This window comes from Ischnura elegans, chromosome 8 (genome assembly GCF_921293095.1).
Source record: "Ischnura elegans chromosome 8, ioIscEleg1.1, whole genome shotgun sequence".
Classification (NCBI taxonomy): Eukaryota; Metazoa; Arthropoda; class Insecta; order Odonata; family Coenagrionidae; genus Ischnura; species Ischnura elegans.
In genome coordinates, this window is record NC_060253.1 from 98,243,291 (window position 1) to 98,259,260 (window position 15,970).

The 15,970-nt window shown below is 39.2% G+C and overlaps 1 protein-coding gene across 1 annotated transcript in view; it reads left to right on the forward strand.

The window, feature by feature from the left end:
- Window positions 1–15,970, forward strand: part of LOC124163981 — a 152,797-nt gene that overhangs the window by 42,909 nt on the left and 93,918 nt on the right. The window lies entirely within an intron of this gene.

Here is a 15,970-nt window from a genome sequence, read left to right on the forward strand (position 1 = left end):
GTCCCTTTGGAAATTGATACCTACCAGTTGATTGAATAAAGACGGTTTACGGAGTATTTTCTGGTAATCCTGTGATATATATAGCAAAATCCATTATTATGCACATAATAAAATCCCGTCTATTAGAAAATAGAGCGACTGTCCATTCAAATCTATTATTAGCAAGTTTTACTGTGCCAAAATGAGAAAGAAAAATATCTGCTCACCAGGCAACGTATTTATGTGTTTCTCCGGCAAAATTTGTCGTATCATCTTTCATATCCTATTGCCACGCTTGTTCATTCCACGGAAGTAAATGTCTGGTTTCGGTTCCACTTGGATTTGCCTTTCGTCAAACTGCTTGAACGGTGGTGACCCCAATGACCTCAATTGCTGCCTCTTATCTCCTTGAGTTTCGGCATATGGAATGGGGAGACAGATATCGGTCGTTCTGCCAAAGTCACACTCTTGAGGTTAAACAGGTGTGCGAAATCATATTCATCTCCGAGGAGGAGGATAGACTTTCCGAGAATCATGCGTGGGACAAAGGAACGCTCAGGAGATGAATAATGGGACCTCGCGGAAATTCTGAGAAGTGGTTGACGGGATGCGTGGAGAGCTTTGAGTCAAAAGAGTTTTCGGTTGTTGGGAATCGATGCCTCATTCTTGAGTGGGTGCGTGTGCACAGAGACCCCTTGCGATTTGCCGTGATGGATTTATTTCAGTCCCCCCCCCCACTCCGGGTGCCAGTGCATGCCCAAAGGCTGTAACCCCTACGAGAGAAGGACTTGACCCCAAAGGGCGCGGGAGAGTCCTGGCGGCATCGCGTTGGGAAGGGCTGAATATGCTTCGTTCCAGGATATAAAGGATACCGTTTTATTTGCATCCCGTTGAAGTCAAGGGAGTGGCAGCAGTGAGAATAGGAAAAGCTGCAAAATACTTCAAGAAGAGCAGTAAATAATTCTCAGGTCTCGCACCGGGTGTGGTTCTCCATATCTTCTTCCGACGTTCAGATGTGAACTCGCCCTTCGTCCTCAGGGATTTAGGTATCCAATCCTTGAATCCAGGGATTCAGGATTCTAAGTAGGGATCCTTGATCCTTCAATCCCTCAGGATAATGGGCGAGTTGCTCATCGAAACGTCAGAAGGAGATATGGAGGACTTTACCCGGTATGAGACCCAAAAAATTTGAACTGCTGTTGTTTGCTGGGAAAATAACCAGACATTGCATGATAATACTTCTAGAAAGCTTTGAAAAATATGGAACGTGTATCTGACGTAGGTTTTCGTGGCTTTTTAGTGAACTGATAGGGTGGTTCTGGGTTTTCTCCGTGTTTCTTTTATGCTAATGGCGACGTTTTTCATAGTTTGCTGTATGCGTTCTCAGGCAAGGTTTTACTTTAGCTTCGCCTGAGGTTGCCTACAACATTGCTGAAAAAAAAACGTCGCTGTCACTATGGAGACAACGCGAGGGAAAGACGAAAGGTATTGATTGTATCATAGTGTTTATTCCCTGGATTATTCACACAGTTTAGTCTACAAACAAATTTAATGTTTTGATTTGTGCCTCTTACTTCAATTTGTCTTTTTACGGACTGAAAAGAACTTTGAATATCTACGGGAGTGATACGATTGGGATACTAAAAACCTACATTTCTTGAGGATGCTGTAGTAGTTTAAGTGGTTGTGTTACTCGATGAAGTTGATTGACAACCTTGTTGAAATCTAAGGATGCATTTTTTTATTAATAAGCTTTGATTTTTTGAAGTCGAACTACCAAAGAATTACGGTTACTTATTTATGAATTATCCGTTGACATTAAAAATGAATTAGAACGTCCGATCGAACATCTGAACGAAGGTATAGTGTTAAATGTGACATCTTTTGAGTTTGAGTTGGTTGTATCGTGCAACATAACTGGAGAAATCGTTGAGAAAATCACGATAATTCCAAATGTAAATTAAATTTGCTAAATATTAGTAAATAGTGTGTGAAGGAAACTGAATGATCTACGAAAGTGGATTATCAACAATGGTACAAATTTGAAGCGGCCTTCCATACATGTTTTCATGAATGATGAATCCCTCAGAGACAGGACAAATTGTCTACAGCTCAAGTCTATATCTTTCAAATACCTATAATCCTCAGTGGAAACCCGATAGAAATCTTATCAGCTGATACCATACCGACCGAGGGAGAGTGATATGACCGTAGAGCAACTCTCGCCCGATGTCTGAGGCTCAAAATCATTGCACCCATTATCAGGCTGTGTGCAAAATTTGTGAAAAAATTGATGTTCTCACGTCATCTTGCTTGCGGTCTTCTCAATGGGCGAGGCGGCTCACCTTGTTAATCGATGTCGGGAGGGCAAGAATTACAGCTTTCTTAAACTGCTTCGCTCTCTTAAGCTGCGTTCCGTTCTCATCCTCTTCATCACGCTCTCTTACTCCCATCCGTCTCCAATCTCCTCCCCCCTATTATTCTCTTCATCCGTCTTTCCTTCCCCTTCATCTCTTCCTTCGTGTCTCTATTTCTTTTCCCGGGCGCGCCTTTTTTTACTGAGCGCGCGTGCCCTACGCCATCCATCGTCTCGCTCCCGAACCAACTCTCTCGCAACTCACTCCGCACCGTCCTAATGACGGTCATTTCACGCTCCTTTCCCGCCCTTCGGACATGGGCCGATGAGCGCCCGGCGTCTACTCTCTCCCCCCTTATTCACCCTCTCTCCACCCATATCTTTTTGAAATATATTTTCTCTCGTATCACCATAGGTGGACAATAGAGAGGGCGTGCGAAAGCGTATCTGTATTGAACTTGTGGAAACAAAAGTGTCTCCATGGAAAACAAATCAATCTCTGGAACATTATATCCGTAATTTTAGATGATACACCTTTGACCATGGTTTCAGACATTATGCTTTTACCTGGGCCATTTTAGGTGATGGTACATAATGTGCTATAATTACGGGTTGCCTGGGTGACGGGGGTGTAGCCAGGCCCGGAACTAGGGCGGGCAAAGGGGACACGTGCCCCGGGTGGCAGATTTCAAGGAGCGGCAAAATTTGAAAACTTTATATAAAAAGTTATTTTGTTTTACGTTCCTTTTAACGTTATGAAATAAATTATTGAACAATAATTATTAATTTAAATATTAACAATCAATAATATTAATGAAACTTCTTAACAGCAAGCATACGGTGGTTAATGTCAACTTCCGCATCTCAAAAAATAGCTTACAAATGTATCATACTTGTCAGTGGGGGAAGAGGGAGGGAGGAAGCGAGGGGGAAAAAGGGGAGGGGGAGGGCAAACTGTTCTTTGCCCCCCTGGCAAAAGTCCTAGTTCAGGCCGTGGGTGTAACCATCAATAATACGGACGTAGTTCGGCGATCGTTTTATTTACCATGAATGTAGAGGATTTATGAGTCGGCTCGCTTGATTGGAGAAATTTTCTGAAATTGATGAGCTTTTATCCACATGTGCTCTCAAGATGTCTGCGTAATAACTTAAATATCAGGCCAAAATTAAAACCCCAGCTTCAGTTATTCAAAACAGTATAGCAATCTCATACTTGCAATGACTCTGATCCACATATCTTGGGGGATTTCTAGAAACAAATTCATTGTAAACTCGTACCTTGTAGAGAAATAGAATGCGCAGTACCATAGATACACTGGTGAAAAGACGCTTGCAACTTATGGTTTTATGAAGGGTTTTTGGTTCCCCTGGCACATTTACAACAGAGAGATTTCTCGATCAACTCGACGGATGCAGAAAATCACTGACGCTTCGAAGGTTAAGTCTGTCATTATCCAAAAGGTCCACTTTTGAGCTACGTTTTACTTCGCTTTCGTATCCTAGAGCTCAGCTAGGTCAAATATGATAGGTGAGTTGTATGTATTGGGTACGTTGTCGTTTTCCCCTTGGAGTTGCTTAATTGGAAGGCTTTGTTTCAATTGGTGACGTATATCTTACTGATGAACACATAGACGATATAGTAAAAGTATCGACTAGGAAAGCCTAGAAATTCTCTTAAAATAAGAAATTATGAATCCCGGACTCAGAATTCTTTCCTCAGCAACTTATGAAATAAATATAGTATCCAAAAATTACATACTTGAGAGAGAGAAAAAGAAATGACCCTAAATTGGGATGAACTATTTGAGGAAAAAGTTAAACAGCATTTCAATCAATGGATTTTCCGCCGTTTACACTTCCTTAGTCTTATATTGAAACTTTGAAGGATTTTTAGCCATACATTTTTTTCAACTTAGTAGTTCAATTGAAACATCTATCTCTAATTACGCATGGTCGACGAAATATCGGGGACTCACCTTCTCGTTGGAGAGCGGTAAGGCCTAGTTGTAAGTGGTTCTTTAAACATTATGAAATGAAAACAGTATGCAATATTGAATGTATGGATATGTCGCTGGGATATGAAAAATTTATTGGCATGTTTCGAGTTCTTTCACCTGCTCCGTGATCACACCAGCGAAAAATCTAAGAAGCCGCGTCTGTATATTCTAAACTGCAGGTTTACGCCGGTATATGCTATATTTTATACCGTGTCTCTTTGGAGGTAAAAGATAAACATTTGGTGGCATTCCGTAATATGTTTCTGTTTGCACATAAACTGCGTAAGAGCGTCTTTGAAAATGAAATTAATCTTAGTTGGAAGCCTGTTTTTCCTAAAAGTAAGTGCTGAAATAGGCAATTTATCATGGCCTGTCTAATGGCTGTAAATTTCCATCATTTCCCAAGAAAATACTTAAAATAGATGGTGTCTTAGCGTCAGAGCTGCGAAAGCTCTTAAAATGGACATTGGGAAATCGTTATCCAGGGAATGGCCTCTGTGATACCTAATCATAAACTTTGCCCCGGTTTTAGCGCAAATTTACGCATTATCGCAGAGCTTGTGGTGGTCTCTTAATTCTCTCTGGGTGGCGGAGAGACCGCCTTCTTCATCGCCTGAGGCGTGAATTGGAACGTGAGGGTTGCAAGTCCAACGAAGGAAGGAGGGAAAGGGTGATGGCTCTGAGCTCTCCTCTACGAACCAGGATAAATACTCGTAGAGGGATTTTTCGCTGCTCCCGATGGCTTGATTATACGGTGTCAATACGGATGAGCATGATTGGTGCCTGCTCGCATGGCCGTGATTGCCCGGTTTGACAAATAGGAGCCCGTTGGTCATCGCTTAGAATATTTACGACACTTGGGAAGGCGCTGCGAAAGGAGAACCTCTTCATTGGTTAACGGTCTTCAGTGTTGGGGGTATAGCGCGAAGGTGTCTCGCTCGATTTCCTCGGCTGATGGCCCCAGGGGATTTGCCCAGTAGCCGCTCCGGGCGCCGACGAGCCAGCCATGCCCATATCTCCTCTCCTTCTCCAACCCCTATTTTGTGAAATTGGAAGTTACGGTCACGACGCTTTTTTACTTTATTATTCAAATTGATTTCGTCGATGCAAGATTTATTAGCAAAAATCCCGGCCTTTGTGCCTGAGGGCGACAAGGGCCGCTTCGTGAATCACGCAAGGCAGTTCTATCGGCGTGATTTCTTGTTTTGTGTGTGCCAGTAGTTGAACGGGCCAAATTTGATGTATATAGGGAGATTCTCCGATGTATATAATTCTTTTTCCGATAGTTTTTTGTCAATAATTACATTCTAAAGTTTTTTTAGTTTATTTTTCTTTGTTCCTTTTTCTTTCATGCTCGGATGGGATTTCGGTAAACGCTATGGAAGTTTACCTCGCCACAAATAATATTTAAATAAACTCGGATGAATTGAATAATTTACCAGTGTCGCTAAGCTATAAATTTTTAAACTAATGATAATATCTCATGTTAGCTGACAAATAAACATTTCAGATTAACTTTGGATATCATGTTATAATTTTTGATAATGGTACAGTAGCTTTTATTCAACTGAGGTAACCAAGGGTATGGTAATAGTATTGCATAAGTGTGTTGAAGGCACTGGACAAATGATTGCCGTAGTTATAACGAGGATTTACGGGCTTTTAAGTGTTTTTGTTCCAAAGACAGGATTCTTCTTAGGCATAGTCGTATTTTGATTCTAAAATAAACTATTTGAATTTTCCAAGGCTGAAATCAAAGGTGAGCGCTCGTTCAGTTTCATTGCCTTTAACTTACGAAATATGTAACTAGAATAGCAGTAATTAGAATTTTTGGCACCGAAATAATTATTAAACTTATTAAACCTTCTTAAATGGCTTTAATTATTGGGGAAATCTATATCTGCTGCTGACGATAAGTTTCATCCGCCTTTATTTAGTTGCGTAAAGCCACTATGATAGACATATTCACAATGGAGTGGTTGATAAATCTACTTAAAATAAATAATGGGATTATTAGTTGTAGAAATTTACTAATGAATGCGCATTAAAATTTTGGGACCATCACTTCGAACAATTCGGCTTGATTAAATAATTTAGTCATAATCAAAGAAATATTCCGTTGATCTTTACAAAACAATTTAATCAAGCCGAAGAGATGCTTTGGTTGGAGATGCTTTCTTGATAATCAAGGGCATGCCTTAGCAATTTTACCAGCATTAGAGAGGAGCCTTTTACATGGGACGGATGACGTCATCCCTGGCTGTAGTGACGCTGCTGAGATCGAAATGGTCAAGATCAAAGTTGAAAAATCGAGCTTGGATCGAAATTCAAAGATCATTGCTAAATCTCGATTTCCTCGATCAAACACTATTAAAACTCGATTTTCAATTTTAATTGAAGTCGATTTTTTTTATCTTTATACCTTGATTGCTCTTGCTTTTCCCAATTTCCAATAACGTTCCTCTTCTTTTGCCGTTGCCTTTTTTCTTGTACAACCCCCTCCTCCCTGGTCCAGTGACATCCTTCCGGCTCACTTCTTTTTTCAACTGTAATGCTCCTTTTGTTAGTTATGTGGTGCGGCGTCGATCATCCTCGTATGCCGGTTATCAAAATCCGTTGGCCTTCCCGATTGCGCCCCATCAATAATCACACTACTCTTGCTGCACGGAAAGGTATATTCTCGAGCGTTGAAGTCTCTGCAAGCATTGAAGTCTCCGCGAGCATTGAGGTTTTCCCAGGTGGTTAAATTACAATAATGGACCATGCCATTAATCGTCTCATTTAAATCCATAATTTTGGGACTTAAATTTAAGTGATTTTGATAACATTTTGCAGACATTTAGGATATCTTTGGTTTGTTTTGTTGGATATAAAGCAGATTTTTTTATTTTGACCTTTTGGTCCAATAACGTGGACCCAAGCGCAGAATCAAATGTCACCCTTTGGGATTTAAAAGTCGCCTGTTAGAACTTGATGGTTGTAAAAACCATCATTTACTTTGTGAAGGGTGAATCTTCTAGGTTTCTGGGCATTTAAAAACAAACAAATTTCTTTACTATAAATCCAACGGTAACACTTGTAAATCTACAGTCGTTGTCACCACCGAGGTCAAAGGAGTGGCAGAATAAGCCCAGGTACCAAAGAGTCAAATCAATGGTTTTCAAGGGTGCTGTAGTCAAATATATGGAGCGAAATATTATCTTGTTGACCTCGAAGGGTCTTATGTTGGTCAAATGTCGCTGAGGTATGTTCCTTATCCTCGGAATTGGGAATATGCTATTGCATAGATTTCATGTGGCCAGAAAAAGTTGTAGAGTAAAGGCTTATAAATAACATTTCCATGCGCTATAAAGTCATCTCATTTTCTGAGTAGGTACTCTAATTCCATAATAAAGTTTCATATTTTAGGAATTTTCCGCTGGGCCTTAACTAACGGGCAAATTTTCCGTGACTTTCTGTCACATATTGTGATTATACAATCGTTTCTTTTCATCTAAAAGTTCATTTGTACTAAATGATTTATTTGCTAACCGTAAGTGAGTAACCTCAGGTGAATGTTTTTCAGAAATTTTATATGAATGTGTGTGTATGTTTCCTTTTATTTATTGAAAGGACCTTAAGAGAATATAACCATGCTTCTACAATTTAGTAATAAGTAGATGCAAGTAATGAAATCTTTATCGATGAATTACACCTAAGAATTCCATTTAAGTAGGGAGCATAGTGGTGAAACCTCCTTTTAGTTCTTCTATGAACCGTTTCCCGCATACCGACAAATTGTGAATCAACTGAAATGTACCGTGTTGGAAATATGCCTCCCCATTTAAATCGGAAATTTAAAAACTATCATAGGTTTTTCATTATCTAGTGAAATCATGGTTTGTTCTCCATCAATGTGCAACTTAAAGTAACTTCCAAGTTCTATGAGATAAAGATACACATGAAATACCCGAATATATTCTTAATGCTCCCGGTGCCATACCGGTAAACTGTGAATAATGATAGCAGCAATATTACGAAAAAAGATACTCTAAATGACACCCAGATGTATATTTACCCACCTCGCATTTAAATGGGTTTACAAAAGTCGCAACTCGCGTCGTTGACGGGCAAATTGAACCGAACTTCACGGAGCAATAAGCTATAATCAGGGCTGATAAGTAAAGTTTATGTTGCTAAAAATATGATTTATCAAATTTAACACTTTTCAGTTCTATTATTTGCAATTATAAATACTATACACAACAGTGTTGTGCAGAAAGGTTGATCGTGGTGCACTCATCGCTGCGACGCGGACATTTTTGAAAACGGATAAAAATTTGATCGAGTGGTAACAGTATATAGGATGATATGAGGCCTCCTCCATGTAGTTCCCGTGCTAGAAAGCTTGTGTGCAACTTTTATGGTTAGATGGCAACCATTTCACTTCAGCCCAGGGACTAGAGTTTTGACGGGCATTGAATATAATCTGTCACATAGTTTTCCCCATCTTCATCCCCGTCAGTGTTGCAAAACGTTTCAATGCCTCTGGTAGGCTTGGGCAACAGTGCCATATTCTATTGGGAATTTCCCTCACCATTTGTCTCTCGTTTTCCTTTTTTATTCTCTCTCTGCCATTGAAGCACCTCCGTCCGAAGCACACCAACGGCCTTTTCTCCGCGCTGACTGAAATATAAAGAGCGCGTGAAGTGTTTGCAGGAGCTGCCACCTCTGGCGCTTATCGGGCGAACAATCTCTCCGTCTGCGGCCCCTTGTAGTCGGGGCAACGGTGGCACGGAGAAACAGCCACCGAAAAGAGCGGCGTTTGCGGCAAAAGCGAACGAAGATGAATGTGCGCGGCGGTTCGGTAGCGGGTCGGGCGGATTGGCCGGGGGAAAAAAAAGGTGACTGCGACGCACCGCACTTTGCCGGGTAGCTATTGAGACGTCCACGGTTGCTATTTGCACGAGGGTGGGGAGGGTGGTGTGTCTTCTTCTTCTCTCTCTCTCTTTGAGGATAGATGAGGAAAAGTGGGCGAAATTAGCGTGGCATTCTACTCATCCTCTGTACCAAGTTGGCGCAGAGGGGTGAGAAGGTGTATTGGGTGTCAAGCGGGGGCACCAGCTTGGGTCATCGAGGTTCTTACGTATCCCCACCATGCCTCATCCCTTCGAACAGGGCGACGTCCCGTGAGTCCGGGACCTGAGGTTAGTTAAGGCCCGATTGTTACACTCGGCATGCGGTTATCGCGAGCGATAGATCTCGGTACAACGCCTCTGGGATATAGGCACATTTGATGACCGAGCGGGAAGATATCCCAAAAACTGTGCATGTTTTTTCCATCCCTGTCGCTAGGATGGCGAGTAACTCGTGCTCAGATGCAGGTGACGATATGATAGAATACGTGAGAGAAGCAGATGTGTCTGCATTGGTTATGGCCTGCGGGAAATCTGATCGCTGAAATTTCAAAGAAATTGGAGAGCTCCGGGCGTGGAGATGATAACACTCGAGAAAAATATCTCCAGTAATTGGTATACATTTGGTGCCAGAAAGTCACGATACAGTATAGATTACAACCGATAGAGAGCTGAATTTATTCTCCAGCTGAGGTTTTTTCAATACTGTCGTAAGTTTTTCCATTTTTTCTATTGCTCTCATGGCATTTGATCATTATCTAAATCTTCAGAAACATCTTACAGTAATCGCAAAATGTGCTCATGTATCTCTTGTGTTGCACAACGAAACTAAACGCAATGGTACTCCCAAGCATAAACCTCTGATATTTCATTTAACCTTTTGAGGTTAACTTGAAAACCTTCATTTTAGCCAGTGATTCCTTTAAGATTACTCTTTATTAAATATGCACGAATCTGATTACCTCTTTTATCAGGGAAACTGCACATTAGCTCCCTTAACCTGTTCAAAAATAATTTTCCACTAAAATCTTTGGCTTTTGTTAGCTTCCGTACGTACATGCGTCGCATCTATAATTATGTTGAAATTAAAAATTGCTCTATAAATAAGAAATGAGTGGAAACTTAGAATAGAACTGCACACTGGATTTGTTTTAATTCTCTGTACTTAATCCAAACTAAGAGGCAGTAGGGATTGATTTTTATCTGAAGATAATCAGTAGTATTGAGATTTACTAAATTATAGCCAAAAATACATGGTTTAATTTAGGGTCTCGAATTTTTTATAGTGGTAATTAATGAGATTTTTAACGCACTATGCACGGAAGATAGAGAAGTATCATAAATAAGTGCTGTTTCTCTCTCTATCTATAGATGTTTTCAGCAATCATCCATGAATCACTTTTAATTTGAAGAGCTCCAGGTAAAATTTTTGAAATCAGAAACATCTACTTGAATGCTAAGACTTTATTATATGTTAGTGTTTCGGGGAAGCAAGAGGAAATTATGACAGACTTTGTATTAATATAAAGGATAAATTATTTTTATTAAATTTTCCTAAATGAAATGGTGGAATGAGGTCATCGTGGTTTTCTAATCGTGGGATGAACTCACGAGTCTTCGCCATCTCTCCGGAGTCCATTGCCACGAGGTCGATCATTTAAACCTCATTTGGAGAGACAACTCTATAATAATGATTGATTGCGGTTCTGTTGAAACTTTCGAGTTCAATTCGTACGTCACCTCGCAAATAACGAGAAATTATATCACCAGAACGTTTCCTTTCGCAAAATGCAGCAGTTTTACCAATATATTTATGTTGAATCAACAGCCTTGGATATATCCTTATGATAACTTAGTATAAAACTATATTTACCAATTATAATCAATCCAGTTGCATTAAGGATCCATTCAATGGGAGTCAATTAATATTTTTATTTATTTTAGAAAAAATGAACATAAAATGTATCTATTTCGTAAAGACCTCGACAGAAGATTGTGAGATGATTTAAAGAATTCTTAATATAATTAGAAATGCAATTTTAAGAATTCTTGATTACATCTAATTACCATCCTATTCTGCAAAAAAAACAAAGTTGTCTTGCTTACGTTGAAACCAACTAAATAAACCCTCTGCATGCCGCATGGCGGGTGTGACTTAGAAAAGGGCGTTTTTTGAGGTGACACTTTGGGTACCATCCCTTGTTATTTGGCTGTATAAAAGCCGGAATTCAAAGAGATATTTAGTTATCCCTTCGTGCCCAGATTTCACTTATTCCGGCTGCGCGCTTGTCGGGTCGCCTTCGTGCCTCACGCGACCGCGAGAAAACATCACTCCTCCGGGGTAATCAACAAACGCCTTCCCCGACCGTCGTCGCCCTTAACGGTTCGGTCCCTTTTTGGCCGATTCAAGTTCGTCCATTGGCATTCATTTATTCGACTGCTGCGCCGCGATGTCGGGCATCCATATAAAGACTTGCCACCCGCAACCGTGGATGAGCGCGCCGTGTCCCGGACGCTAAAGGGTGAAAGGTTGCCCGGAACGGGGTTGCGAGGCACTGCTATAGAAGGGATGGGACTTTGGAATTTCTTCATTATTTTAAATCTCACTGTTCTAAGGATGCTAGACGCGAAGAGCGGCTAGTGCGAAACTATAAAAGTTCACTTTTTTCGTTGTCTTGAACTCAAAATTTTTAAATGTTGATAAACGTCTCGGAGTCTATGAACGGTACGTGTATTTCTTATATATTCTTCAAATCCAAATTGATGACAACTCGGATATTGTACATCCGTAATCACAATCAGTCAAAAAATCTTTGTCAAAAGATATGTCAAAATTCTTGTCTCTCCTTTCTAATTCTTTTTATTTAAAATATTTTATGATTTTAAAAACATTGTAATAATCCTTCATTCCTTCATGAATCAATTTAATGCCATCATATTTATCCATAGCCCTGAAGAAGATGTAAAAAATATATCGAAACGTTTGCTAATAATTTTGTATATAATTTTTAGACCAATACTCTGAGGCGTAAATCAACATTATAAAGTTCTATAAAACGTTGGCTTCTATTAAACACAGACATTTTCATATTCCTGTGTTACTTCGTCTGTGCTAAAGTATCACGGAGGGTAAATCAGTTTGACTGGGATTCGAACCTGATTCGTACGATTTATTTTTTTCCCACCGTTCTGAGGGTTCAAGACGCGCTAAAGGGGAAAAATAAAAGTTGCTATAAAACTCTTGTTTCAGTCGAACGCAGGAATTTTTGCACTCCTAAATTACCTGATTTACGCGAAAATTCCACGGTTAGTCAATCAACTTTCGTAAGCTTGGATTCGAACCCGATTCTCCCAATTATTTTTTATTTCTTATCCACCATTTTGAGGGTTTGAAATGTCAATCGAAGGAAATACCACTGAAAAAAAATTGAGTTCATTATTCATTGGGGATAAAATAAATATATTCCTCTATCAAAGGCTTCTTTTTTTTGCTACATATTCTAGTTGGATGCTAGTTCAGAAACACGGAGGAATACGGAAATTCACAGTGCTTACACCTCATTTGGTAGTTGAAGTCAGTGAAATACTTACTAAAATGAAGTACATTTATTTCGAAAATTCTATCCAATCCTATTTTATGTACAATTGCTTACCTAATATGGAGAACACTGATGAAAATTTCCATTGAAGTAGAAGAAAAATGCTGCGGAATAAGGATTAGCGCTCTGGAGTTCAATTAAAATAAATACAACAAGACTTATTCTGCATATTTTTTATTTTACCCACTGAGGATCCAACGTATGACATTTAATTGCTACATTGATCCATATTGTTTGCGTGACCAAGTTGGACATCGTGTGCGTGTTGTTGTTAATGTTGTCTTATTTTCCTGTTGTTGTCTTGACGGGAGCCAAGTTAGGAATATGAAACAAAGAGATTAATTTTCTCTGCAGCTGTATTCCTCACGCCCATAACCTCAGTAATTCGCATTGACCTCCACGATGTGGTAAACACGCTTGAGTAGGAACTGATGAAGAGCTGTATGCGTAAGCAAAAAATAATCGTAAAGAAATTAAAAAAAAAACCTTTCATTACCAATTTGGTAATGATAAATCAAAGATTTAGCCTAAGTACTAACCATATAGGTACATTGGAATAGAGCAAGGATAAAAAAGGAGAAAAAAGATTGCTTGAATAACACCCCTTGGCACCGCAACAATTCTGTGACTTTTTAGACGTTTCCATTCGGATTGTTGTGATATACTATTTTCACACAATGTTCTTCTCTTTCACAAATTCATCATCTTTTCCTTATATTTTGTACGACACCTTCCATTGTCATAATTACCATACAATTTAGTCTCGATGACTGTCACCAACAGACTAATGGCCGGCATTCATGTCTCATTAACTATTAGATACACAATCAGCCAATATGGTTCCTGCTATGCTAAGAATTATTAATTCTCTGAGTAGCTACTTTTTATTCACTTAATTGAAATAAATCTTTGAACTCTGTAATTATGCACGATGCACTGTGGCCATATCCTTTGTGCTCACCACGCGAGAACACTTGTGCAAACTCTCCATCACCTTCGAGCAAAATTTCCTTCGATACTCAAACAAATTCTGGTCATAACGTAGTGCATTAAAGAAATTACAAGTTATATTTAAAGAAGTATTTTTGCTATCGTCACTTTTAAAATTTATCGCATAAAAATTCCTCCTGTACCTTACTTTTCTATTTTGAACACTTCTACATATTCTACTAGACAGGATACTACTTTCTCCTTTTTGTATGACATTATCATACAAAAGCACATCTTTTTGTAATCTCCTTACGCATAGTATTTGAAACTCAAATATATGCATTTAGCTGTCATTATCCACTCAATTATCAATTAAAGGGGAAATATTATAATGGACCTAAAACATGTGTCTAACCAACTTTTTTTGCACTCTCTGATTCACATCAACGTCTTGTATTGTGAACGGGTTCCAAATCATCGAACAGTGTTCTAATCAGCTCCAAACTATAGAGTATTAAAAATGTTTTGGCACATTTTTATTCTTGAAGTACTACGAAGAATTCTTATTAGACAAATATTAGACAAAAAATCGTAGAAGTAGGGAAAAAATCGAAGAGATAGATGTAAAAGTAACAGAAGCAAGCGGAATGTAGTGGAAAGACATCCTGTAAGTATAAAAAGAAAATAGAGATGTCACTTTTCCACAGGTTTATTTAAAGTGCGACGCGTTTCAACCGTTAGGTCATTATCAAGTAGAATGATAATTACTCATTGTACTTGATAATGACCTAACGGTTGAAACGCGTCGTACTTTAAATAAACCTGTGGAAATGTGCCATCTCTACTTTCTTTTTATACTTATAGATAGATGTAAGAAATAGAAGAGAAATAGAAAAGAATTATAGAAGAGATACGCCACTTGAGGAACCCATAGGAAGTGATGATGCCGAGGGAGGAATTCTCCCCTTTCGCGTCATCCCTTCTCCATGCGTCCACCCACAATAATTCGCGTTGACCACCGCCATGTGGAAGGAGGTGAGCGCGCGGATCGTGAGCGTGTCCAAGACGCAGAGGGTGGACGAGGGGTCAAGGCGGAGAAAATGCGGGGGGGGGGGGGAAGGGTCGGGGTTGGGACGACGTGCCACCTCGAATACCACCCAGCAGGGAAGACCCCCTCTAAAAAACCTCCCTTTTTATTCCACCACCCAACACCATTGGTCTTATCCGCTCGCCGTTTCAAGAAACAGAAAAGCAGAAAACAAAGCAGAAAAGAATTAGAAGAGAGGCAAGTAACGGATATTAGACCTGAAATTCGGAGAAGAAGAGAAAAAATCAAAGAGATACAAGTAAGAAATAGAGGAGAATCAAATAAGAAGCAGGATAGAGGTAAAAAACAAATATTAAACAAAAAAATCGTAGAAGTAAGAAAAAAATCGGAGAGATAGATGTAAGAAATAGAGGAGAAATAAAACAGAAGCAAGTCGAACGAAGAAGCAGAACGAATGTATGCAGGAGACATATTTCATGTAGCAGGAAAATACGGGAATAAAACAGAGAGTATGATCAAGAAAAGAAATGGAATACCCAGGAAAAACAGAAAATAGAGGGAAAATATGAATTAAAAATAGAAGAAAGCAAATTAGAGGCCTAGAGGAAGCAGAAAAGAAACATAAACGATACATGAGAAATAGAAGGAAAATAATATAGAAACGGAGAAAATAGTCATAGGAATTGATAGTAAAAATGAAAGAAACTGAAAAGAAACGAAAAAGAATCAAAGAATAAAAAATAATGAAAGAAGATAGTAGAAAATAAAAAATCAGAATATATAGAAACGGAGAAAATAATCATAGGAATTGATAGTAAAAATGAAAGAAACTGAAAAGAAACGAAAAAGAATCAAAGAATAAAAAATAATGAAAGAAGATAGTAGAAAACAAAAAATCAGAATATACGCAGAAAAGAACACGGAGATGAAGAAGTAATTGTGGATGAAATAGCGAAACGGAGAGGGGGCGGAAATCGTAAGAGGAAGAAACGGAACAGCAGCAGGAAAGAATCAGGACGAAACGGAGAAGAAGCCGAAAATAAAAGGAAAAAGTGTAAAAGGAGGAGGAAAGAAGCAGCAGAGAGGTAGAAACGAAACAACTTCCCACCGTATCCTTCTTATCTTTCCATTCTCTCTCTCACTTGGCGCTATTCATTGGCGACCCT